The 26,987-nt window shown below is 37.9% G+C and overlaps 1 protein-coding gene across 5 annotated transcripts in view; it reads left to right on the plus strand.

Moving 5' to 3' along the window:
• Eya4 (EYA transcriptional coactivator and phosphatase 4) overlaps positions 1 to 26,987 on the plus strand; it is a 253,185-nt gene that overhangs the window by 95,705 nt on the left and 130,493 nt on the right. The window contains exon 1 of one of the 5 annotated variants that reach the window (XM_036169269.1): positions 20,067 to 20,350. The exons of the other annotated variants lie outside the window; for them this stretch is intronic. The gene's annotated coding sequence lies outside the window, so the exon portion shown is untranslated. Of the gene's footprint in view, positions 1 to 20,066; positions 20,351 to 26,987 lie in introns of those variants that run through there. 5 annotated transcript variants of the gene reach the window in all.

Genomic DNA, 26,987 nt, shown 5'->3' on the forward strand with positions numbered 1-26,987 from the left:
TCTCCGTTGTTTCTGGGCCTGTGACTAATGACCAATATTTCACCTGGTTACATGTTCTTTGCATGACTAGAAATGTTTTATGGGATGCTGAGTGTAAGTTATTAGCAATCTAGATTTTTATCGCCTTCCTTCATGGAGTTTGAAATCTTGTTTTAAAATGTCTTTGAGTGATTTCTCAAGCAGGTTGAGTTTTAGGTGCTTGGATTTTTTTAAGTTAATCAGAATAATTTTACTATATCCTTTTTTTTTTTTTTTTTTTCCTGATGTCAGCTTTGAACTAGTTGGGAATGTTCAGGATTTCAAGCAAATGTCCCAGAATGGGTATATGCCTCTGTATGTGTGTGTGTGTGTGTGTGTGTGTGTGTGTGCGCGTGTGTGTGCGCGCGCGCGCATGAGTGCATGCACATGTGTACATGTGTGTTTTAAATAATGTCATTTCTATGGATTTATTTATTTGTGTATATTTTTAAAATTGCACACAGGGCTGGAATTCGATCTCTGGGCTTGATGCATCTAAGCAAGTTCTCTATCATTAAGCAAAATCTCCAGGCCCCTAGTATTTCCAATCTATGTATATGTTGTAGCTTAGTTTTGATGTCTTTGTCTAATATCTTAGAACCATGATTTCATGTATTTGTCTCAGCTCCTATATTTTTAATTGAAAATAGATTTTTTTTCACACGATGTATTCTGGTCACAGTTTTCCCCCAACCACTCCTCCCAGATACTCACCCCCCCCCCCCCCACATACAAATCCATTCCCTTTCTTCTATTAGAAGAGAAAGAGGAACATGTTTTATTACAGGCAAAGTTTCTGATGCAAATTCTTCAACATCAGGAACTCTATGACTGTTCTTTTCCTATAACATTTTATTATGGACAATTTGAAATGTATACAAGTTAAGGAAGGACCTTAGTGAGCCCTTACCATTCACTTTAACTACTAATTACAGAGTGACAAGCTTGTTTCCCTAACCTGCTCCCTTGGCCACTCACCTACTTAAGTTATTTCTAAATAAGTTATCAGGAATAATTTAAGAGAACACGTTGTAAGACTTTATTTTGTGTTAGGGAGAAAATATCGTACTTCCTGAATCTCTTACATATTTTATACTTGTTCTTGAACAATGTTTTTTTTAATCTCTTATTTCAGAACATTTACAGCTAAGTATAATATTTTAAAGGAACCAAATTCACTTTTATTGTGTTTTTATCTTGTTACTACACATCTGCTTTGGAACAGATTAGCAGTTCGAGCAGTTTGTGGACCTTTAGTATTGTCATTTGTATGTGTGACCTAATTTAGCTAAAATTGAACACACATCAGAACCTCACAGTTCAGTAGATGCTGTGGCTTTACCAGTAGTCATGTCCAGGAGGATATTTATGCTGAATATTTTATGGAAATATACTCTAAATGTAAAAAGGCAATTGTGAGACAGCATGAAAAATGGTTTAAAATAGTAAAAATTAATAATTCTAGAAAAATTAATTCTATTAAAATACTTTTGCAAATTTTGTTTTTTAAATCCTGGCATGATCAGACACTGGACAGTCTGGGAATTGAACCCTGGTCCTCTGAAACATCAGTGAGTGCTCTTAACCGCTAAGCCACCTCTCTCTCCTCTATCATATGTTTTCTCCTTCTTCTTCTTCTTCTTCTTCTTCTTCTTCTTCTTCTTCTTCTTCTTCTTCTTCTTCTTCTTCTTCTTCTTCTTCTCCTCCTCCTCCTCCTCCTCCTCCTATTTTTTTTTAATTCTAATTTGTAGTATTTATTCCACACTTTAAATAAATAGTTGAAATGTTGCATGCACACTTAAAAGTGATGTAACATTTGAAGAATATAGTTTCTTTTGCTTTTTTAAATTGCTTTTGAGTGCTGGAGTTGAACTCGGTCTTGTGCATAGTAGGCGAATACTATATCACAGAGCTACGGACAGGCTCAGCCCTTGGGAATTACATTAAAAGGAATGTAGAAAAAAATGGTAATGTGCAGAATTTTTCTAATATATCATTCATAACATATAAATTTTTCTTTGAAAATCCCCATTAATACTGTCTCATTCGTAAATACAAATTGGAAATAAACAGAAAACAATGGATCTATTATTCACAAACATAAGCATGTTTAATTTAGGGAACTGCTGTGATGAGGCCAGAAATTTGCTGCATCAAAAGAAGCATGACAGGCAGAAGCCTGAAGTGAGAGCCAAGTGTTCACAAAAGGAGGACCCTTGCGAAACAGAATAGAAGTTGGAAAGTCAATCAGCCATAGCTAAACCAACAAATCCAATACCTCTAGGGAAGCACCGTGTTTCTGTTAAAAAGTACCACAGATGACATTTGGGAATAAGTTGATTATCTTGTTATCTCAACACTAAAGATAGTTAGGACATGTATCTACAAAATTCTTGACAATGAGTCCATAAAATATTGTAAAGGAAAATGTATCACAGTACAATTTCAATGTGGAGAGTAATTTCATTTCTTTGATGTAAGCATCACATGCAGTTTTACAAAATCATGGCTAAAATTCGCAATGAAGAGATCAGTTTCTCCTCCAGTGGACGGAACTTTCCAGAGAAACATGTTGAGAGTGTTATTGCATCATTTCTCTTGTCAAATTGAAACAGGAACATTTCAATTACCTATCAATCAATGTTGCACTTTAACATCTTCCCAGAAAATAGCATTGGCTTACGATTGTGCACATGCTTCTGTGGCAGATTGCTTTGTGAGTGGTGTGTGTGTGTGTGTGTGTGTGTGTGTGTGTGTGTGTGTGTGTATGGAAATGACAGTCCTTTGGCACTGTTTATTAATACTGAGATATTTCATTCTCCTGACCAAACTTTGGTTCAAGCCAAAAGTGAGAGAAGTATCAGGACAAATTATACCATGTGTGTCGAATTTTTCCCACATTTATTAGCAAATGCACGAAACTGTTTCCAGAGTTTGCTGTAGGGTCTAAGAAACTTTAGCATCCAGTCCCTCAAGAAGTTGTGAAAAGCCACAGCTAAGATAATTTCCAAAGTTCACACAGGATTTCCTTCAGACAATCACAATTTTCTGTACTCATAGCTTTAAAATATCAAAACTCCCGTATTTCAAGGTAGTAAAGGATTGTTCAAATTCTATAATTTATGTAAGTAATGGTGGAACATTTCTGTACAATGCTTTAGTGGCCAAACATCCTTTACCTATTCTCAATTCTATCCATGTGAGCCCATTTCTTATCTTCAGAGTGCTAGTCAGGAGGCCACTGCTACCACCAACAGAAATCCATGCTTGCCGTTGACAGTCTCAGTTTTAAAATGGTCCTTGTTAGTGAAAATATAGATACAAGAAGACTTACAGTAGCCACAGAAGTGAGGTGATGAAAACGATGTTTCTCTGTTCCGATCTTATCTAGAATGCTTGCGAAACCCATATCACACCGACATCTAAGTGCCTGTACCAACTCACTGCATTTTCACAGTTGAATGAAAGCGGAAAGCATGGTAACAACTTGTGTGTTTGCAGTGGTGGTAAGGGCTGTGTTATATAGGTTGGATGTCCCTACTATAAGAAAACAAAATCCAAGCTCACTTGTAATACTGGTGGTGCGTCTAGGGCTTTGTCCATAATCAACACGCACTCTTCCTCTGAGCTGTGTTCTCAACCCTCAGAACCCAAAAGCCTTTGAGTGCTAACATGTCACCATAAACAGAAAATCTGACTCTTTAAAAATCTGCTCTACCCACAAAATAATTTAAAAATATGATATAAAATCCTGGTCATGGTATTCATGTGAGGTGAATTTGAAACATAAATGAGAATTTCATGCCTAGATTCTTTTTTCACAAGAGATCTCAAATTCAGTAATCTCTAAAGTCTAAAATGCTCATTGGCCCAGATTGTTCAGTTTAGGACTGTTCAACTCATGCATGCCTCAGAAATCCTTATTTACAGATTCTGTGACCAAGTGTCGCCCAAATTTCTGGAGCGCGTTGTGTGTGTAACTAGAAACTCCAGACAGATACCATTGTCATCTTTAACTGTCAAGGGAGAACATTCCAAAATACAGTAGGTGCCATTGCCATTGTCATTGTTTGAAGCTGTGGGGGTGGTAGACGTCAGTTTTGAAAAGCTATAGTTCCAACACTAGTCATAATGGCCACAGCAGAGGAAGAAGCTGGAGACTAGCTGATGTCGTTACTGTATGCTGTATGGCTTACGCTAATCTCATTACTCACCACAGAAACGAAGGTTTCATCATTTTACTGTAATTTTTCTGATGCAGAATGTCACAGGACGTGATACGAATTTTTTACTCCCCAATCCCAAATGTGTCCACATTTCATCTCCCTGATACTGCCTCTCTTCCTGCCAAGTCTTTTATAAGAAATTCCATGAAAAATTAAAACGGCATTCCTGGGAGGGCTTTTGGAACAAGAATGGTTTATAAGGGAAGAAAGGAATAGAGTTCTGCAATTTATTAAAAGTCATGCCAGGGGAAAAAATAAAAAATGTGGAAAACATTTCTGTTTATGAAGGTATTTAGCTTCTGTATGAAGTGAGGACACAAATCCATTGAAACCAGATTGAGCTGGGACGTGTGTGGAGGGGTGTGCGTTCACATGATGCTTGGAGGTAAATGTTAACACAACGTCTTTCTTGAACATGGCTTCTGCCCAGAGCCCACCCAGCTTCTTGCTATCATTACTTTTTGACAGTGAGCTAGACAGTCTCTCCTTTGGGTCCGTAGATATCCTAATAAAGGATATTCCCGCGAATTGTTTGGAACAAAGATTTCTTCAGTTAAAATTCATTTTATCAAAAAATTAAAAGTATAGACATTATCTTCCAAATATGTATATGACTTATATATTAAATACGAACTTTTTGTTTAGTTTTGGTTTCATTCCCCCACACAGTTCACTAGTTAAATATAAATATTTCAAAAATGCACAAACATCTGAAGTTGCAACCATGTCTGACTCCAGAAGTTTTAAATAAGAGGTTCAATTTCCTTTAGAAAATGGGTTTGTTTTTGATGCGTCCATGGATGTACATATATATATACATACACACATAACATATAATTTTCTTTATGCTGCATTTTGGTCACTCTCATCCATCTACACTCTTCTCTTCCTACCCACCAAACCTCTTGCCACCAAGTCTCCACGCTACTTTCATTTCTCTCTGGTTTTGTTTTTCCTTGGTGACTCAGGTTTAACCAAGGCTACTCACGTGGGCATGGTCTGGAGCTATCATTGGGAACATGGAAAACTCCCCAGTGGCTCCGTCACTGAAAACAATGGCTACCCTGCAGCCCTTGTTCGAAGCTTGCTTAGGTTGGCTTATCTAAAACTCCCTCTAGTAAAATCTCTAGAAACCTTCCTGTCATTTTTGCTGATTGAAGATTCATGTGCAGAAAAATATTACTATTCGATTTCAAGTTGAGATGTTGACTGTAAAGAGCAATAAGCATAAAATAAAGGACATGCTTTTATCAAAAGTGCAATTCTCAGTGATAGTCTATAGTATGTAGCTGGAGACTGTCTTCCTTGGCTCAGGCTGCTGTCACAACATATCTCAGATGGGGGAGCTGAAGCTTAAACAGGAGGCATTTGTCACCAGTTTAGAGTCCTGCAGATCCATTTCTGACTCCTGCATAGTCAGGGCTCTCTTCCTAGGCAGTAAAGGATTGCCTCACTGGGGCTGCAAATTTAGGGGAGGTGTGAGCTTCATTCTGCAACATTTTCCATCAACATTAAAGTCAAGGGTAGTTATCTAATTGAGCAACAGATCCAAGTTCTAGAATGTGTGCAGTTTCATCCTAATGACACCAATACACACGGTGAGTCCTATGATGAAGAAGTAGTCACATTAGAAAAATTAGTGCTTGGACAGATGCCTCTAGGCTAATTTTCCAAAAGTTTCTATTTTATTTCAGTTGTGAGCCTAGCCTTTAACGGCTGAGCCATCTCTCCAGCCACCAAAAGTTTATATTTTAATCCTGATGCAATTATTTATTTTTAGTGGCCATTGTTACAAAAAAGAAACAACAACAACAACAACAAAACCCCCAAGAAGATAGGTGACACGGACTGCTGTGGCAGGAAGACATTATGAATAAATAACAGCAGTTATAATGAGACCAGTCATTCCTGTGGTGTGAAGACCAAACTGTACAATGATTGTGAAGAGGATTTATGCATAAGCTTACTTATGCATAAGTCTGCTACCTACCGGAAACCAAATCACTGTGCACTATGCTTTAAAGAGGGGATGAAAAGCAATGGTCAATATATGCAGGGATATTTTTTTTAAAGGAAGAAATTCTCTCACATTGTTACCACTAGTTTTTTCCATTTGTTTGTTTGTTTGTTTGTTTATAGACAGTGTTTCATATAGCCCAGGCTTACCTCATACTGGCTGTGTAGCCAAGGCTGTCCTTGAATTCCTGATCTTCCTGCTTCTACCTCCCAAGTGTTAGGATTTCAGGCATGCACCATCATACCATGGCAGATTTAACAAACTTCAATTAGGTAAAATGTAATAAGGAAATAGTAAACATATACTTGGGTAGTAGTCACTAAATCACCCTAGCTATTTATTGTAACTAATGGTCAGTGGAATATTTTTTTCAGTTAAAAAAATAAAAACAGCTACATTTAGGCTAATGATGAAAATATTCCTCTATTAGTGAAATTCTAATAATAAAATTAGTTTGCAAAAATTGTGATTCTAGGCTCAAATTTTTATGTTCAACATTTATTGTAAATTTTGTTAAGAATTATTGTAGTAGGACCAGTGCATGCACTTATTGATTTTTTATTTGTTAGTTCTTAAATCTGTTTCCTTGTTTTTTCCTTTCTCCCTTCATTTTCTTCTACTTCTTTTTCTTGTTGTTGTTAAATTAAGTCGTTCTGTTCTCAAGCGACTTATTTTAGTAGTTTGCTTTGTGTTATAACAGGACAGAAAAATTTTACTGGTCTCTTTTTCAACATAAAAGCCCCTGCAGTTTCATGTCCTAACCAATAAAATGAAAGACGTTATACTCTTCTTAAAGAAAAATCTGCTTTACAGAAATAGCACAATGTTGTTAAAATAGCCAAATGAGCACTGGAAAGAGAAATTTTTTCCAGTCTAATCAAACTGATATTTAACACTATGGTAAGATAATTTTTGAACTGAAGAAATTATTGATCATAATTTCTGTAGTAGCTTACCATTCCTTATTTTTTGCTTTTCAGAATTTGACATAAACCCAAACATTTCCATTTCCAGGTCAGGTCAAAGGTCTCAACTGTTTGTTATTCAATGTTTTTCCCAGATGCAAGAGCCCACAATGCAGAAGGCTGTCCTCTAGTATCCATTTCTTCATGGCAGTAATCACACACTTATGACCAGTCTTTGTGGGTATTATCTTGTAGTCAAAAGAAGGAAAGTTGTGGGTTTTTTATGATCTTTCATGGTGCATAGACTTCATATTTTATTAATACTTACTATAATTTAGAAAAAGTAATATTTTAATAGATAAAATACTTATATAACCATGTAGACATCATTATATAAAGCTAAATGCATACAATATCTATGTGTTGGGGAACAGTTATATGGTATATCTGGCTAAGTATGTATCTATAGTTACACACTACTAAACCCTGTTTACATGAGGTAGTGTGAAATCTTGCTACCATGTAGTTTTCCCCTTCAATGTGGTTTGAATTAAGGCAAATGAACCCCACTATTAACGTACTAGCTGCTGTTGACTTACTGTAAATTTTATTGAAGTTTGTGCTTCAACACAGCAGAAACCATGGGTCTGAAACCAATTTGAAATTAAGAAACTGCAATGGTCTTACTTGGTTTTTCTTAGGGAAAGTCCTCTCTAACACTGAGCTAGAATGCTGGACTGGCAGGTGCTGGTTTAGATTAAGAGACCTAAGTTTGGATCCTGACTATTGAAAATTCTTCTTGTGGCTTCAGAAGGTCACAGAAGAACACCTAAATTTTCAAATAATTTTCTTCTTCAGTGTAACTGAGACAATGTTCCAAAGACCACATAAAAACTGAGTAGGTGAATCTAAGTAATGTTTTCATTGTTAGGAAACGTATCCATAGCTACACTTCTGTGTCAAACTAGCGGCGAAAACAAATTACTGGTTTTAATTGGGGCTTCCCATATTGTACCCTTAACTCATTCAATGCACCGAACAAGTTTTGTTTTAGCTAAAATGCCTTAATAGTTGAATGTTTCCTAAAAATTATTTCATATCTGTTTGCTTTGGGAAAAGTACCAATATTCTTGTCTCACATTTACATATGTGTTCGTTCACTCATTTCCAAACAATTATTGAATGCTAGGCATGGCTTCTGTAAGAAAGCTGACAGAATAAAAGACAGGCCTGGTTTTCACAGAGTGTATGCTTAACAGGTAGGGAGGCCCCTCCTCCCCACCAAAAATAATTGGCATTCACATTGTGGTTGTTAGGAATCAAAATGAGATGGCTTGATAACCAGAGGAAAAGACCGGCAAGGCAAGTGGTCAGAAAAGCAGTTTGTCCAGAAGTGAAATTAAAGCTGAGGTCTCAAGGATAATAGAGACAGTCTCACAGAACGTGAGGCGGTGTCCGAGGACTTTCAAGGTGAGAAAAGAACACTTTTTGTTTTCAGGATGCTGGCAGAACACAGTCTGATGGGAGCACAGCACCAGTGGGAGGAGTGGTCTGACATCTGATGCAGAATTCTGTCATTTTGAAAGGCATATTCAACATCTTTGTTCCACATCTGATGATGTGATAAAATACCTTGACAAACAGACAACAGGGAAGCAAAGGTGTATTTCAGCTCACAGTTCTAGGTTACAGTCCATCACTGTGGAGAAACCAAGGGAGGATGTGAAATAGACATATCACATCCATGCCAAGAGCAGAAAATGGATGCATACATGCTTCTAGCAATTAGACTCGCTTTCTCCACTCTTACATAGTCCAGGGCCAAAGCCCATGGAAAAGTGTTGTTCATAGTGGTCTGGGTCTTCCAAAATCGATTAACATAATCAGTACAATCACCCCCTAGACATGCCCACAGGCCAAACTGTTCTAAACAATCCTTCTTTGAGACTCTCTTCTCTAAGACGAATTGCTAAACTGTTTCATTAATAAAAAACCTGGGGCCAGATATTGGGATTAAAACTGAGCAATCAGAGGAATAGGACAAGCCACAGCCAAAGTCACCTTACCAACAACCTTCAGTCTCCAGAGAGACCTATTTCCTGTATGCACATGTCTATAGACCTTTCTATGTTCTGCCACCTCACTTCCCAACTCTGTAACTTCCTATCTGTCTGTACAGACTTCCAGACCTTTAAGGTTAACTAGTGTTAACTAGTGTTGGAATTTAAAGGCATGTGACACCATGCCTGGCTCTGTTCCCGGAGTGGCCTTAAATTCACAGAGATTCAGATGGGTCTCTGCCTCCCGAATGCTAGGATTAAAGGCATGTGCTACCACTGCCTGACTTCTATGTTTAATATAGTGGCTGGCTTTTTCCTCTGATCTTCAGATAAGCTTTATTGGGGTGCACCAATAGAATATCACACAAGATATCACCATATCACTCTTCCCTGATGATTATAGATTGTGTTGATAACAATTAAAACTGTCACATTTATAGAGAGTATCTTACAACACTCAATGGAGATGCAAAAGACTCTTGTTTCCTGTCTGTGTGTGTGTGGGGGGGGGGGGAGGCAGTGATGATCATGTAGTTCTAAGGCCAGATGTTGAGAGCTGATGATGACTTGCCCAAGTTCACCCTGACAGGAAGCAAGAGAAGAGCCCCAGTATTTGGCACCTTGACCTGAAACATCCTCTGGACATCACAGTCAGTTAATGAGCTGAACCCTAATGGAGAGTGGGAGTGTGGAGGAGACACAGTCAGCCCTGCAGAAAGAGCTTCTGGATTCTTATATCTGAATCCAGGGTTTTCTGCTCTTGCTAGTTCTTTCACTTGCTGTCAGGCATTCCCTTGCCTGTTTTGAAGAGCTGCTAATATGGAAATCAGCATATTTTGTTTTCAAAGCATGTGTAAATGATCTGAATAAAAGCCTGTGTGCTGCCCTGTTCAGTCTTCTCTTGACAGCTCTGTTTTGACTTTTCAGAAGCCAACCTTTGTTGTTGTTTTTTATTCCTTTGGGGGCCTGACATGAAGCTCCCAAATAAATCACACACAGAGGTTTGTTCTTAATTATGAATGCCTGGCCTTAGCTTGTCTTGTTTCTAGCCAGCTTTCCTTGCCTTTAAATTATCCTGTCTATCTTTTGCCTCTAGACTTTTCCATCCTCTTACTTCTTTAAATCTTACTCTTATTCCATGGCTTTCTGTGTATCTGGGTGACTGCCCTCCCCCCTCTTCCTTCTCTGGTTACTTCTTTTCTCCTCCCAGATTTCTCTTTCTGTATATTCCCTCTGCCTACCAGCCCCACTTATCCTTTCTCCTGCCTTGCTGTTGTCTGTTCAGTTCTTTATTAGACCATCAGGTGTTCTAGACAGACACAGTAACACAGCCTCACAGAGTTAAACAAATGCAACATAAACAAAAGTAACACATCTTAAAATAATATTCCACAACAAATCTTGGCCTTTGTTATATTTTCCTTGTAGGTGAAGTATAAAAGGGCTCAATACTAGATAGGTGAGATATTTTTGGTATTTGTAATTGAAATTGCAAGTTCCCAGGATTTTGTTGTCTTAATAGATGAAACAATGACATGCAATTTCTCTTAATTATAAAATTGATTTTACTTTAAAATGTTTACCTATGAGATAAAGCATGGTCCAGTGAGGGACATATTGTTTGTGAAATTGTTAGTATTTGAGGAACTGTTCTCACCTATTAACTTACGATTTTTCAACGAACTGTGAACAGTTTCAGAATGTATTGTTAATAAAGCCAGATTGTAGAGCCATATTGGAACTCAAGACCTAAATAAATCATGATTGTTATATCTTTATCCTAACTGAGCTTAACAAATACATCAGCTTTCTCTCTTAAAACACAGAAGACAGAAATCATGGGTGCCAGCACCTTGCAGACAGGCAGCATCTAAAGACAACAGTAGAGAGAGGGCTGATTCACTCTCCCAGGGACCGTTTCTCTTTCTAATTACAAGAAGGGGTGTAGTACCTCATACCCACATGAAAGTATTTATTTTTCTGAATGGACCATAAATATGAGTTAAGGAAGCAAACTGTTTCTTCAATATTTAAGCAGGACCAAACCATTTGATTCCATTTAGATAGTGTTTCACAGGCAAGCACTGTGTTTTGGCTTAATATCAGCTAGGATAAGCCCAGCAGCATGGTTTAGGGGCCTAGGGGGGCCAGAAGATTTCTTTTTCTTGCTTGTTATTGAGGACAATCCATAGCAACATAATGAACACTGGTTTCCTCATTTATCATAACGAGGACTATAAATACATGTTCAGTCTGAGAAAAACAGATGTCTGAGTAGGAAGACAGAAGGAGAAAGACGGTGGCTCTGGGTCCCCTCTGTGCTAACTACTGCTTTAAATTCTTGCCATTTTTGGAAAATCAGCACATCACACAGTAGCCATTTTGAATCAGTCTTTTTAGATAGAACAGGTAAGGGTGATGGCAGCAGGACGTGGCCTTTTACTGAAACCCCTATGGTTGACTTTGGGAGCTCAAATGTTCAGGGGTGTATTTCTCTACACAGAGAGCTGACCTGCATACCCTCCCCTAATGACCTTCTCTATCTCAACTAAGCCAAGAGCTCAGTGGGCTTGAATCTTCTCTTATTTTTGTCTGTATATTCGCAGATCTAAAGTTCCTGAGAAAGACATCGGGATGTTCAAAGGACACCAAAAGGCATAGCATTTCTTGAGTACTTTGAGACAGGCCTATGATCTTAAATGGATAAGGAGGCCACAAAAGTGTTTCAGTCAAGGATATTGTGAATATACTCATAGAAGACCATTCTCTCTTCATCCATTACATTTCTACATGTGTTTTGATGAAGGCATTGGCTTTCTTTTCAAGGATGTTTGTGAATAGACTTGGAAGAAAGTAAAAGGATAGTGTCCTCTTCTGTAACAAACACCAGGCTTATTTACTGCACAGTATAATAAAAGAATGCTTAGTTTTGGAGTAAAAAAGCATGCATGGTCACTGCTCATCATAAAATATTTGAGTTTCCTAACTTCACTGTTGCTCTAAGGAAGCCCATTGTACACACACACACACACACACACACACACACACACAGACAGACACACACACTCACACACAAACAAACAATGGATATCTATGCCGTATCAGCATATGGGAATGTAAACTTGTGAAACTTCACAGAAAATGCTGATCTTCTAGCTTCTATTCCTGATCTGAGTAATGAAGTCTCTGACTCAGAGGTCTTGTACCTCTGCCAGCATCTGTGAAATTACGGCTGGCTTGCTTGTTAGATTGTGAAGAGGCTACAGCCTCAGATCAGTCTCACTTCTTGGAGTTTCAGTGACAAAAAAAAAAAAAAAATGCTAATAGATTTTCTGGAATTGAGTAGCAAAACCACATGGGCCAAATAATGAGATCCAAAGACAATTTGTCATCAGTAGCAAGCACGTTGATCAAATTGTTTGATCAATTGGGAAATACAGTGTCTGTCCGCCTTACTGTGTTAATGAGGAAGAATTGAGATTGTTGTTCAAGTACATGGAAGTAGAACAAAGTAAACTGTCATTAATATGTGCTGGTTGCTGCTAACTTTACTTTGGGTCTGAGGACTTCCTTTATATTATGGCAGGAAGCTTGAAATATACTTGTTGTGAAATATGATCTAAAGATCCACCCTACTCCAGAGGAAGTTTTTAACTGCTCCAAACAGTTACAATTTCAGTCTCATGCTTTAAACCCAAAAGAGAGAAGCTGGCAGTTATTGTGAATGTTTGTAACACTCAGAGGATGAAGGATTCTTATTATAGACATATTCGTCCTTGGGGTTCCAGCATTTGTAAGAAAGTTTAGAGCTCAGCCCTTCTGTAAACCTATGTTGTCAATGTTAGATCCATTAGGGGACTAGAGGGAGAGTCTTAGTTTCTTAGAGTGGGTCTGGGCTTCTCTGGGGAGCTTTGACTTTTTTTTTTTTGAAGGTTCTGTGAAGGAGAAAACATCTCATAGGAAACCATAGGTGAAGTATTGACTAATATTTGAACTCTTGCTGTCCTAGAATGGGTAGATCATTATTCCAAACCTCACTTATTTGGAAAATGAGAAATGCACCCATAGAAATTCTTGCACTGCCTTGCAAAACTCTTACCACTCCTGTGATGAAATAGGGAACAAACTAAGTGTTATCATTCCAAATGGAACAGCAACAACCCCCCAAAAAATCATACTCCAGTCAACTGAAGAGAACAACCACCATATGTGTTACCAGGAAGTGGTTATGACAGATGAGTAGAGAAGTTTCCAGATGAAATAGGTGGTGTCATCAATGGTGATCTTACTGACAAAATATGAAACATAACATGGTTTAAAAACATTAGTCTTTAGATTGATCCCTGATGCACTGCCAAATAAAACTTGAAAGTATATTTAATAGCATAAACTTTGAATGGCTGCATGTAATATGTGTTAAAGAAGTATAGTATAGGTGATATTTAAAACTAGAACGTAAATATACCTTGTTTACTAATATTAAGTTATTCCTTGTCCATTGATTCTTACTTACATATCCATCCCATTCTCGGGTTCTTTAATGAGAACTGTGCTTAGGACAAGGGCCGAGGTTTCTGGATGGGAGCTAGATTGAGAGAGAGAGAGAGAGAGAGAGAGAGAGAGAGAGAGAGAGAGAGAGAGCAAACGTTACACTTATTCTGGTTTAGCCATTTAATTTTCTTGTTGGATTGAATTGCCTTAGACCATAAGTTGACCACATAGTTGAGAAAGGTATCACTGGGTATCCCTATGCCCTGTGTATTAGTTATGTTTCTCACTTCCATGAATAGACATCTGGCAATAAGAAACTAAGCAAAAGTGCTCTAGTTTCAATACATTGCTTTGATAAAATACTCAAAACAAAAGCTACTTGGGGAGGAAAGGCTTTATTTGGTATGTATGTCTAGATTACAACAGGCCATTGAAGAAGGTTGGAGCATGAACTCAAGGCAAGAATCTAGAGAGGGGAATCATAGAGGAACATTGCTTGATGGCTTGCTATCCAGCTCCCCCTGTGGCCCATGCTTAAGCCAGTTTTCCTTTACAATTCCGGACTACCTGCTTAGGGATGCTACTGCCCACAAGGGGCTTGGTCCTCCTGCATCAATCACTAATAGACATGTTCGTGTGTCAGTCTTGTTGAGGCAATTCCATCTGAGACTTTCCTCTCTGGTGACTCTAACCTGTGTTAAGTTGACACAACTAAAGCTAACTAGTCAGAAGTAATTTTTATTTTGCCTCACAGTTTGGGGGTATAGTCCATTGTGTATCCTTTTGGAGGAGCATGGTGCCAGAAGAAGCTCAAGACCTTGGCAGTGGCAATGTGAGGCTGTTTGCTCATATTTTAGTGGATAAGGAAGATGAGACAGATGGTTTCTCCCTTTCCCTTTTTGTTTAGCTGAGGACCTCAGCACACAGATGGAAATATTCTGGTGCAACTTACCAGTGCCCCAAGTGTTTCTTAATTTAATCAAGTTGATGCTGTTCCTAGGTTATTTTGTGCAGGGGGATATTAAAGTTTGAATCTGAAGCATCTCCCATAGCCACATATGTTGAAAGCTCAGCTTCCCCACCCCCAGCTTGTAGCACTATTTGCATGGCTATGGAGCCTGTAGGTAGCGGGACCCAGCTACCATCAGTAGCTAACCATGACAGATCTTGAAGGTTATGGCCACTCCCCCACTTTGGCCTGATTCCTGAGATTCCTGGTCTGCTAACCCAGGAGACACTCCTGCTATATGCTCTTACCACCAAGGAGAGAACAGTTCTGCCTTCCCCACTGTGATGGGCTAAAACCCCAGAATCCACGGGTCAAACCAATGTAGCTCAAAGTTTTCCTCAGGTCACCTAGCCCTGCAGTCTGCAGCTGCTTATAAAATAATCACTCAGAAGCTTATATTAATTAAAACTGCTTGGCCACTAGCTCAGGCTAAATACTGACTAGCTCTTACACTTAAACTCAGCCCATTTCTGTTAATCTGTATGTCGCCGTGTGTTCCATGGCTTTACCTGTGTGCCGTTACATGCTGCTCCCTGGATGGCAGGCTGGTGTCTCCTGACTCAGCCTTTCTCTTTCAGGGATTCTCCTTGTCTGCTTATCCCGACTATACTTCCTGGCTGTTGGCCAATCAGCATTTTATTTATCAACTCACATTCACAGCATTCAGAATGACATTCCCATCAAGTAAATTCTTCCTTTCTCAAGTGCTCTGTCAGATACTTCTGCCCTTTTGACAGGGTACATAAATTAATGCAGGGAAAATGACTATGTCTAGGAAACTAATAAAGGAGGTGGCTGAGTGCATACTATTGTGATTTGTTAGTTTCTGTATGAACAGCAGGCTCCCCTGTACTGTCTCTAAGCATTCACTATTCTTGGGGTTGGCATTCATTGCCCAGTCAGAAGAACATCAGACTATAGGAAGTAAGAATATAGTTCATACAGTTGGCCTTGTGGTGAATAAATACCAATCAGAGAATGATAATAGCTAAGAAAATGAAATCAAAAGGAACTTGCCTAGGTGTTGGCTGTGGTAATCCATCTAGAAGCAGAGAATGGCTTTGATTAGAATGGCTGAGGAAATGGAGAGAGGCAAGCAGACAGTCTGAAGGTTACAACAACTCATTCTGAAGATGCAATTAAACAGAGATGAAGAGGGCATTCAGTAACTCTGTGTTTGTGCTTTATTTGTGTAGGAAACATTGTGAAGTACAGAGAGGTTTGGTAGAGAAACAGCAAAGGCCTGGCACTGAAACTATCAGAGTTGAGTTACATGCAAGATATTGATACAGAGATAAGAACTGGGCAGGAATTTATGAGAGGATGGACCTAGTTACAAAAATCTGGGAGTCTATGATATATAGAAACAGTATTGAATACCTAAGACAATATTAATTATCTAGAGAAGTATGGCAATCCAGTCATTTGGGGCAGTTAAGGTTTTGACAATAAAACCACCTTTCCCTAACCTGTTTCATTTTTTTTTTTCAAATTATCACTTGGTTCCTCAACATTAGTTGAGTGTGTGTCTTAAAATGAGAAGAAGATTAAATAAATAGCACATATAATCATTGCATTGATACCATGTGGAGTCTGGTACACGATGGCATATACATGATTTGCTAAAAGTTTATGTATTAATAGGTTCCTATGTCTTGAGTTTATTTCATATAGATGCCACATTAACACTTCCTCAAGGAAACTGGTGTAGTCTGTTGCTTATATTTAGTTTTCATTTACATGATCATTGTGAAGCTAGCATTTAGGGACCTTATTGTGCATGTATCAAGTTTCACTCTTTTTCTCTCTTGGTCATAATTTTGTAATTGCTGTCAAAATTATGTGACTACACCTTTTCCCCCTTTACTTTCCCATGATGGTCCTACTCTAATCTCTGGATGTCAAATATCTTTTCTAGGAATTGTCTGGAACTGTGTCTTATAGTTAGTCATGAAATGCTTCATAAGACCTTGGAGATATTTCATTTTGACAGGAAAGTTGACAGATGGTGGGGGAAAAGGTGTCACAAAATGGGGAGGACATAAAGTATATGAAATGTGTGTGCATCTATTGTATGCTCCAAGTCATGACACTGAGCAGTGACGTGGGAAATAGATGTCGCGTGCCATCAAACTGCAGCAAATGATTTAAAAACAATGACAAAAACAAAAGTTGTCAAGACTGCTCAAACCCAACAGGTATAACGATTGACTAGATTTAATTTTACATTTCATATTATTTTGAAGGAAAGGCAAGCATTTGACAAATGTCAGGGTGGCACTCATAATGTGCAAGTCACTGCCATTTAATGTACCAGCTGTCAACAGTCTGTAATATTTTGCTCTTATCTAATATAGGGCAAATCTTCGCCCTTGCTGACAGGACTTAAGTCATTGGCAGATGGAATCCAAAGGACTATATAGTTCTGTAGGATCAGTATGGTAGTTTCCACCTACTGTAAAATGTAATGAAAGTCAAGCATTTCAGCCAGAAGAAGGCCTCACTGCTTTAAAAATATCTAGTTCTCTTAATTAGAGCTACTTTAATAACTCACTTGTCCCTATAATCTTATTGTAATTATCAGCATTGAGTGACAGCTAGATGCCTAATTTTAAACACAGGGTAATGAAAAAAATTATTGTTAAGTGAAACATTTGGTAGATGAAATCTTCAAAAACAGATTGTTTATATTGGAAAACTAAATAAGAGCCCTTTAGCAGTGGAGATGAAAACCTCCATTCTGTAGGATGAAACCTACCACTTAGAAAGGATGTCACATGTTTCTTTCTTCCCATGGGCTAGCTGTTGGGTTAGAAAGAGAAGGGCATTCCACTAGATTCTGTTCGTAAAGTGTTAACAAAAATCAAACGTCATTTTCCTTCTTGGTTATAATAGCATAAATAAAGATAGATCACTCACTCTTTTTGTTCTTTATTATTTTTTTAATTTTACATACCAACCACGGTTCCCCCTCCCTCCCTCCCCTTCCACTCCCTCCCCACCTCCCCCCCACCCCGCCCCTCATCACACCCCCATCCCTTCTTCAGAGACCTTAAGGCCTCCCATGGGGAGTCAAGGAAGTCTGGCCCTAGATCATTCCCTCTTATATGGCATGATACAAAGAAGTAAGATTTTGTTGTTTCTCATCAGGAAGTTGGTAGTGGTTTGTGCTAATTAGGAGAAACTGCCAAAGACTTGTTTTCACATGTGTATTCAAAGCTTTTTCAGCCCACTTCCCTTGTTGTTCTCACTTTCTTCTTCTTCCATGTGGTTAAGAAAGAAAAATAAGCCTGCACATGCACTCCTTTAATCCCAGCACTCAGAGGCAAAGCCAGGCAGATATCTGTGAGTTCAAGGCTAGCCTGGTCTATAGAGCAAGATCCAGGACAGGCACCAAAACTACACAGAGAAACCCTGTCACGAAAACCAAAAAGGAAAGAAAGAAAGAAAGAAAGAAAGAAAGAAAGAAAGAAAGAAAGAAAGAAAGAGAGAGAGAGAGAAAGAGAGAGAGAAAGAGAGAAAGAGAGAAAGAGAGAAAGAGGGAGGAAGTGAGTTAGGGAGGGAGGGAGGGAGAGAGAGGGGGAAGAGAGAGAGAGAGGGAGGGAGGGAGGGAGGGAGGGAGGGAGGAAGGAAGGAAGGAAGGAAGGAAGAAAGAAAGAAAGAAAGAAAGAAAGAAAGAAAGAAAGAAAGAAAGAAAGAAAAAAAGAAAAACAACCCACCCAGTCTTCCTTAGTGCATGACTTTATGCTCCTTAGAGTTTTAGGTATGGTTGAGTGGGTCCCTATTGTATAAGAAAAAGAAACACATTTTGTTCCAGTGAATGCTGCTGGAGCTCATACACATCCAGCAAATATTGAATGACTTATAATCCCGTTAACAAAGCAGCCACTGCTAAAGCATATTCTCTTGGACTTAAAAAATATAATTTATAGCACAATGGCCAAGAAGTTCTAATCCTTGAGAAGATTTAGGTCTCAGACATTGTCTTTAGTGATCCCAACCTGACTAGGAGCAAAGAACTGCCCTTGTCTAGGTGGGCTTTCTGGCACTCCCACAGAATAGACAGTTTTCAGGAACTTGAATCCAGTCAGACAGCTCTCCATGGTTTAAGCCTTACAATGGCGCAAAGGTGGAGGCCTCATCCTGCTGCAGGTAGAAGGTGTTCCCTTAGCTTTCCCATCTCCCTGCAGCTACAGCATTCACAGAAGCAGCAGCACTAGTTGGGAGACAACGCCGACTTCAGTCACTGAGGCTCTGGGGTGTCTGTCCCAAGGCGCAGGGTTGAAATAGGGAAATGCCTTTTCTCTGGTCCTCCCTAGAAAATGAGAATCTCTCCAAACAATTCTCATGCTGTAGCACTGACTTCCTGCTTGGAGGCTATGGAATCATTTAGCAGCAAGAAAAATGAAGGAAAAAGAAATTATCTGAGAATTATATAAACAAATTGGAGACTGTAATTCCCTCAATGCCTGTAAATGCTAAGCAGAAATGTATGAAGAACTTAGGAACTGAATTCATCTTTATTTTTAGTTACATTTTCAAAGAGATGAGTTACATTTTTAAAGGGGTGAGATACATTTTTAGAGAGATGAGAGAGGAAAGTGACATGTTACTTTCTGCAAAGAAATAATGTTCTCGTAAACTCTTAGGGGAAAAGGAATATCAATGCTAAATAAAAAACTTACCTAGAATTTAGCTGTTCCTGTGTTTTAATTCTACTTGAACTTAATGCATCCCTTCTCTCTTTTATAAATATAAACAGGTTTTATCTTTAAAAAATCCTAAATAAATGGATGACTTTTTACACATCATCCTAATTGCACAAATCTCTTCTACCTCAAGAGGTTGGACATTAAAAGTGAGTTAAATAAGAATATAAATAGTCTCCCAGTTTGTCATTTGTACTAAAGGGGAAAGAATGTGGTTTTTTTTTTTTTCATTTTTGTGAGAATGAAAGTGAAATCTCAAAATTCTTGTTTTCCCTCTGAAAACAAACACAAAAAAATAAATGTAGTTTGGGAACTCCAATAAGTGTCATCCTCACTGAAGTTAACCTGCCATGAACTAACTGCATCGCTTTAAAAAGAATGGAGGGTGAAATCCGCTTATTTTGAAAACTGAATACAGGGTTTTAGTTCTGTGAGACACGATAAGAGTGGGCTGTGAATGTGTCATATGACAGCAGGTGAACAGAGCCCAGGAGTCCAAAGACACGTATGTGGCTTTGTAAAAGTACCGCTGGATGAATGCTGCACATCCGATCTTACAGGGACCGGGGATGGGGTTGACCTCTGCCAGCAAGTCATCTTATTGTAAACAGAAGGGCGTGGAAAGCCACTGGTCTGAGCCAAGAGTGTGGCGTCTCCAGGCCTCCGGCTAGTTAACCTACATCGCTGAGCTGTTCAGGGAGCCAGAGCGTTCACACCCCTCTAAAGTATTTTTAAGGCTACCTGAATGTCGACTAGGGACCATAAACCTCTCAGTGTTCTGTAATCCTCGGACCAGACTTCATTTTCCTGACACTGCAGAATGGAATTTATTGGCTGTTGAAGTTCACACACACACATGCACAAAACTCACTTCCAAATACAACTGGAATCTGCTTCAGGTGTTTGCAACTCGAGGTAAGTTATAGTTACCTTTTGACAGAAGCAGTATCTGTATTATTATCACGCGGCACCCTTACTCCTGCATTTAGCTGGTGGTATTGCTATTTCATGGTCAGTTTACTTTTTTTCTAATTAAGATGGCTATGTTTATAATAGAGATGATGGAATAAATATGTCTAGAAATTGGGCAAGGACGTCAATTAGATAAAATTTTTAATATGTCCATGCCTAAAGTAGAAAATATAATTTGTCTTTGTTTACAAAGCCTCACCTTTTCTAGTGGCATTAATGGTGGGGAAGAGGCAGGGAAGGTGATAACTGATACTACTACACCCTTACTGGAAGCCATTAAGATTTCCCTTAATAGTTACAGGTTACACGATTTTAAAATCTATTCACTGTCACTTACATTGAGGAAATTTTTTTCCCTAGGTAATTTGTTTTGGAATCCTGAAAGAAGTTTTGACTTTCATGAAATATGAGATGTGTTCATCTCAATAATCAGCCCTTTATAGGCTGAAGGGAACGTGTGCTTGCCTCCATTTATGATTTTCTGGAGCTACATTGTGCGAACGAGTTTAACTTCTAATGTCTTAAAAGATTTCATTGATTTTTTACGTGTGTTTGGACACGGGCTTGCATGTGAACTTTGATTTAAAACTTGGATGTAGCTGCTTTTGGAATGCTTTCCTTTAATCACTCAAACACAACCTTAAGTGTGTGTACCACAAGATGAAAAGAACAGAAGCTGCTGTCTTGCTGTATTAGGATAAGAACTGGGTGAATTATCACGATGAAAACACACACACACACACACACACACACACACACACACACACACACACACACACACACACACACACACACACTGTTCAAGAGAAGAAAATGTCCCCGGTTCTAAGTATCCGTGAAAACTGATTTACTGCCAAAGTTAGAGTGTTCAGGGACCTTAAAGGCGACAGGGAGAATAAATTAGCCCAGCCAGTGAGCTTTCCCATGTGGTCTGCAGTGGGGTCCACTGAGCTGTTCACACTCAGCCCTGCCGTCTTCTGCTTCTTCCTGAGCTGCAGTTACTATTTTCCAAAACATTGTGGCATTATTTTGATTTTCATCTTTTAATCAACACTTTACTAAACTACTAAAATATGCATCTTAAAATGACTCCCCGAAAAAAGCAAGTGCCAGGAACTACACATTACTTTGTGTTATAGCTTCTCTGGTTTTAAGCTCTCTGTAAGAGGGTGAGGGAGAATGAGCCCAGCTGATCTCCCATCTCTACTTTGATTTTTCTCTCCCCTCCTCCACGTTCTTTACAAGTGTTCTTGGAATGTTTTAGAATTGAACCGCATAACTGTCAGAGCCAAGCGCCATCCCACAGAACGGAACGGTGCCTCTGTGGGTCCAGGGGTGGCCACATCATTTACCTTGGGGGAATGATACAAGGCAATGTTAAAGGTAATGCAGCTGTTGAAGAAATACAAAAGCCAGATGCCTTCAGGGGTGTGCACTGAGAACAGCAGATCAACTGTGCTTAGACCCAAGTCTCGGAAGGCCATTTTGATTGAGGTCAAAAGGAAACAAGTGGAAGTCTGTCTCAGTTATTCATCAGGCTTTCCTAAAACGAGACCTTCACAACCCATAGAGCCAATCTATAGTTTTACTTTGTCACCCTTCCACTGTGTGGCTCTGTTGGACAGTTAGGAAGCAGTGTACACCCAAGTTTTCACAATTGACAAACATTTAGGGTGAGCAAAATTGTGACATTAACTGCCTGAATACCACTCCACTGAATCAACCAGTCTCCACTTTTAAAGGTTTATGTAATAAGCTAGTTAGCTGTTACTTCAAGATATATGGTTAATGGTATTCTCTCTTCTTGTCCACTAATTTTATGTGTGAAATGATGTGTTTCGTGGAACTGTTTCCTTTCATGCTCTTTGCTGGCAGGTAATTAAAATTGTTAATTTAGTTTGATAGAAAAGCTATTAAACAGAAAACACATCATCTGTGGTTTTTAGAGTATAAATAATACTATCATCTGTGTTTTATTAGCTCTGTCAGTGAAGAATTTCATTTTTAGATTAGGACCTTGGGAGAAAAGGTGATTTATAAGCTTTTTATAACAATTGCTGTGCAAGAAACATTTGATGAAAAATTACCTTAGAATAGATTTCATAAATGTAAAACGTTACATAATGTTGCAAAAATAGGTTAAAAATTTTCATATTATAAGCACATACTTTTTGTGTAGTGTAAATTTAAATGGGAACATAATTCCAACAGTTTAGATTATTTCTTTTTCAAAATAGTTAATTTACTAGATCAAGAACAAAAAATGTAAAAATACAGCAGTCTTTATGTATTTATATACTTTTAAATCAATATGTTGTACAATCAAAACTTGCATTGTATATAAGTAACTTTATAAATATACAATTGAATATTGCCGTTAAGTTTTTGTTTGCATTGTGCCAACTTGTTTTAAATGTTAAAGGATTTCCCAGTTGCCTTCAGACTAATGATGTTTATATTTGGTACATTAAGAGGGCTTTTAAATGTATGATTTGAAAATGTAGTTTTCCAAAATCCACACAAGTGGGAAATGGAGAGAAAGAGAAAGAGAGAGAGAGAGAGAGAGAGAGAGAGAGAGAGAGAGAGAGAGAAACATTTCAGAAACATTTGCTTATGGATTCAATGATATTGTTATTCCCCTGTAGGAACCAGCTCTCCAGTGAGTTGTTCAAATTGGGAAGGTCAGTTATCAGTTACACATATAGGCAAGGGATGTTAGGCACACTAGAGCATTTTACGTGGCGATTGATATTTACACTTTAAACTGTGATATCTCATCGGTGACTGTGGCCAAATTCTTTTGAAGTTTCATGACTAAGATGAGCTGACTTTGTTAAATGGTAGAGGGCTGGGTTGTCTGGGGTCCTGTTGTGCTTGGCAGGTCATGCTAAATGGGAGGAGTTTTCTTAAACTTTGGCCATAACATTCCAATAACTTGAAAAGGGCGTTGTGGGGTAGAAGACATTGCCAAAGCGTTACCGAGTTTTCTCTACTTAGGGGTTGGGGATGAATTCTTGAGATTATGTTCAAACACGAGTCCTGAAAAATCATGTTTTCACTTCTGCAGAGAGGAAAGCCTACCAATAAAGATACTGATAGGCAAAAGTGGTAGGATTATTCTTCCCTGGTTTCTTGTGATAGGCTCAGTACAATAAGCAATCTTAGTTTAGTTTCAGCAGATTCAACCAGATTTGAAATGTGTTCATTATACAGCACTTCACATGACACAGGGGACTTTAAAAACATGAATAAATGTCAACAAAAACTTTAAAAGAAGACAGGAAACATGAAGAGACATGGCTTTGATATTGATTGTACATATTTTAAAGCAGAAAATGAATCTATGTAAAACCACTTACCTGCAGTATTTATGCATACTACTGCTAAAAATGGATGACCTGGTCTTATTTCCAAACTGGGAGTGTGGGGTGTGTGTGGGGCGGTGGGGAGTGCTTTCCCCTGAGCAGCAATACAATAAGTTAAGGCATCTCTTAGTTCCTTCTGTGGCATTTTAAGTACAGAGTTACTTTTGCCTTGCTGGATGATAATGAAACAATGTACCTTTGGGAGGGGTTGAAATATTTCTAAATAATGCTTAGTGCATGCGGTATTTCTGGCAGATGACAGGAAAAAGAAAAACTATATGCTATAGCCAAGGAGAAAATAGATGTAGAATTTTAAAGGTTGACAGGGTTTGACATCTGGTTCCATGCTGATGTACAGTAAGCAATAATTATGCTTTACTGTCCTGTGCTGTTTTACTAAGTTTTTTTCAAACATACGAAGCCTTGCAACAAACTCTAAAACTCTGGAACGTGACTGTGCTGGTGGTAGTTGATCGGGAGTTATAGACAATAGGGATTTTTCCACTTAAACATAATTTCTTCCCAGTGTGTAATTTTGTCTAACCTCTCTCCCCAAGCCAAGGCCCCTGCACTGAGCACCGGTAACCAATACTAAAGGAGAGTAACAATTTCCACGCTTTAACATTTTTCTACCACTGTTTTTTTTTTTTTGTTTGTTTGTTTGCTTGCTTGGTCTTCTCTTCTCTTCTCTTCTCTTCTCTTCTCTTCTCTTCTCTTCTCTTCTCTCTGTCTCTCCCTCTCTGTCTCTCTGTCTCTGTCTCTGTGTCTCTGTCTCTGTCTCTCTCTCTCTGTCTCTCTCTCTCTCTCTGTCTCTCTCTCTGTAGTGTAGTATAGTGTACCTGCATGTGTGTATATTGTATTTTCTTTGCGTGCGCATGCGTTTGTGTGTGGGTGTGATTTTGTGTGTGTGTGTGTGTGTGTGTGTGTGTTTAGGGGGGTGTACCTGCATGTGTGAATGTGTATTCATATGTATATAGGCACACATGTATGTGCAGTGTGTAGTATGCACACACATGTACATGTACCACTACTGTTTTTAAACTTAATGCTTATTTTGTTGATGTTGAATATTAGAATATTCATTTGTATCTTTGATATAGCACTTAATGTGAATTATGTCAGTTTTTCTTTGACTGAAATAGATGAAGATACCCAATAATGCACTAGAGGTCATTTACTGTTACAATAAATGAGTGGTAATTTACAAACTGGCCTTTAGTGCAGGATGGAACCTGGGTAGGAACTGGTCCCTCGTGTTGAAATGGGATAGACCAGGGAAGGAAGAAAGCTTCTGAGCGCTATTAAACAGATTTTAGAGATGTATGCCTTTTAGGGTTCTGAGATTAGTGTATCTAAGGAAAAAGATGCTACATTAAAATCACTTTATGTTATATATCATAATGAGATTTTCACAGAGTGTATTTCTAGTTGTGGTGACTACCAATTGACAAAGTGGCATTCTGTTATCCACAGGAAACCTCTGAAATGTCTGCAAATTTTAAAACAATCTTTTCAAAGCTCTTCATGGAAACATTTGTGTTCTGTGTTTTGAGTCACCCAAGACCAAAGAAGTGAACATTTCTTTTAAAATATCAAGTAGAGCTTGTGAAGAAATGCTGGGACACTTCAGGTTTGTTAGTTGAGACTACACTTCTCTGACGTAATGCAGACACAGATCTAGTGGTTCACTAGTTGTGTGATGAACTTCCCGTGATAAATTAAATTCTCTGCTTTGATACACAAATGCTCGTGGGTTATCACATTACAATGTGTACATGTGTTTAGTTATAGGTTGGTATTAACTTGTAAGTATTATATTTAGGAATGCACATAGATGTAAGTAAATTTTAGATTGTCTTTTGACACACACCTATATTGTAAAATTATGTATTTGGACTTAAAATGTTATATCTGTATTTGTATTTTATTGTGTTATAAGTACATCTTGAGGCAGAATACAAAGAACATATTTTAACTCATATTTACTGAATTCTGTGAATTGGAGATCAAGGAAGCTCTTCAAACTCTAACAGTTGGTTATTGGTTTCCTAAAGAAAATCAATTAAAAGTAAGGTCCTTTGACTTAGACTCTTAAATGAGAACATGATTTAACCCTTAGAGTAAGATGGACTAATTATTTGAAAATACTTTTAAATACCATTGTTTCTCTTAAAATTTAAATATGATCAACTTTGTATTGGAAATATGAAAAAGTCACATAATGATTGTTGTTTAGAGATGTATAATTTTCACTATTTCAGAACATAATGAACTAGAATTAAGTGCTATTCTGCTATATTAGGCTAATCTTCAGTAATTTTATTCAAGTCAGTCATGAAAAGTATTTTATAAAGTATTTTTGCTTTACACTGTTCTTTATAGTATCAATTATTCAGTCAGATTCACACTTAAAACATTCATATTTGAAATAGAAGCAATGCTAACAAGTTTAAATTATTGTTGACAGTAATTTCTATTTTATTTTCCTTATTTACAGAACGTTTTGTGTACAGCAGTCTACGTTTGTTAGATTTAGAACAAATTCTCACCCACCCACACCCCTCCACCATGTGTGTATGTATGTGTGTGTGTTCTTAAGTAACAGTACACACAAATTTAATTTGTGTTATACACCCTACACATGTCAGTGAATAAATACTATCTGACATGCCATTCAAAAAACACAAAGAAAAGCTTGTCCCTTGTATTGAGAAACTTTCACTTTTGATAATTTTGTCTTGAATTTACAGTTTCAGTATTGATCTTTTTCTCTGTAGAGGAAGTTATGAAATAAGATAGGTTTACTTGAAAATGCTGAAATTTGAAAAATGGTCTTTCCAAAATATCACTTTCTTTTTTTCTTAGATTATGCATTATTACTAATATTTCAGGAACTTGAAACAGCAAGAAAAAGTAGGAAATAACTGTGACAATTGATTCCAGCTTTTTGAAAAGACTATTAGTGGGGTTAAAATAAAGTTTGTTGTTATTTATGCACTTACTTAGGAGTTACTTCTTTTTTTTTTTTTTTCTCAAGAGATTGTGAACTTCTCAAAGCACCTAGTGGTTAGAAAACGTCAGGAAAAATTTAGGTTGATTTTTAGACTTCAAAATGCTTGTCATAATAGAAAATGTTCTAGAAATTATATTTTCCATATATTGATAATACTCACTATTTGTAATACCAAATCTCATATTCTCTGCAACTTATTTTT

This window comes from Onychomys torridus, chromosome 19 (genome assembly GCF_903995425.1).
Source record: "Onychomys torridus chromosome 19, mOncTor1.1, whole genome shotgun sequence".
Classification (NCBI taxonomy): Eukaryota; Metazoa; Chordata; class Mammalia; order Rodentia; family Cricetidae; genus Onychomys; species Onychomys torridus.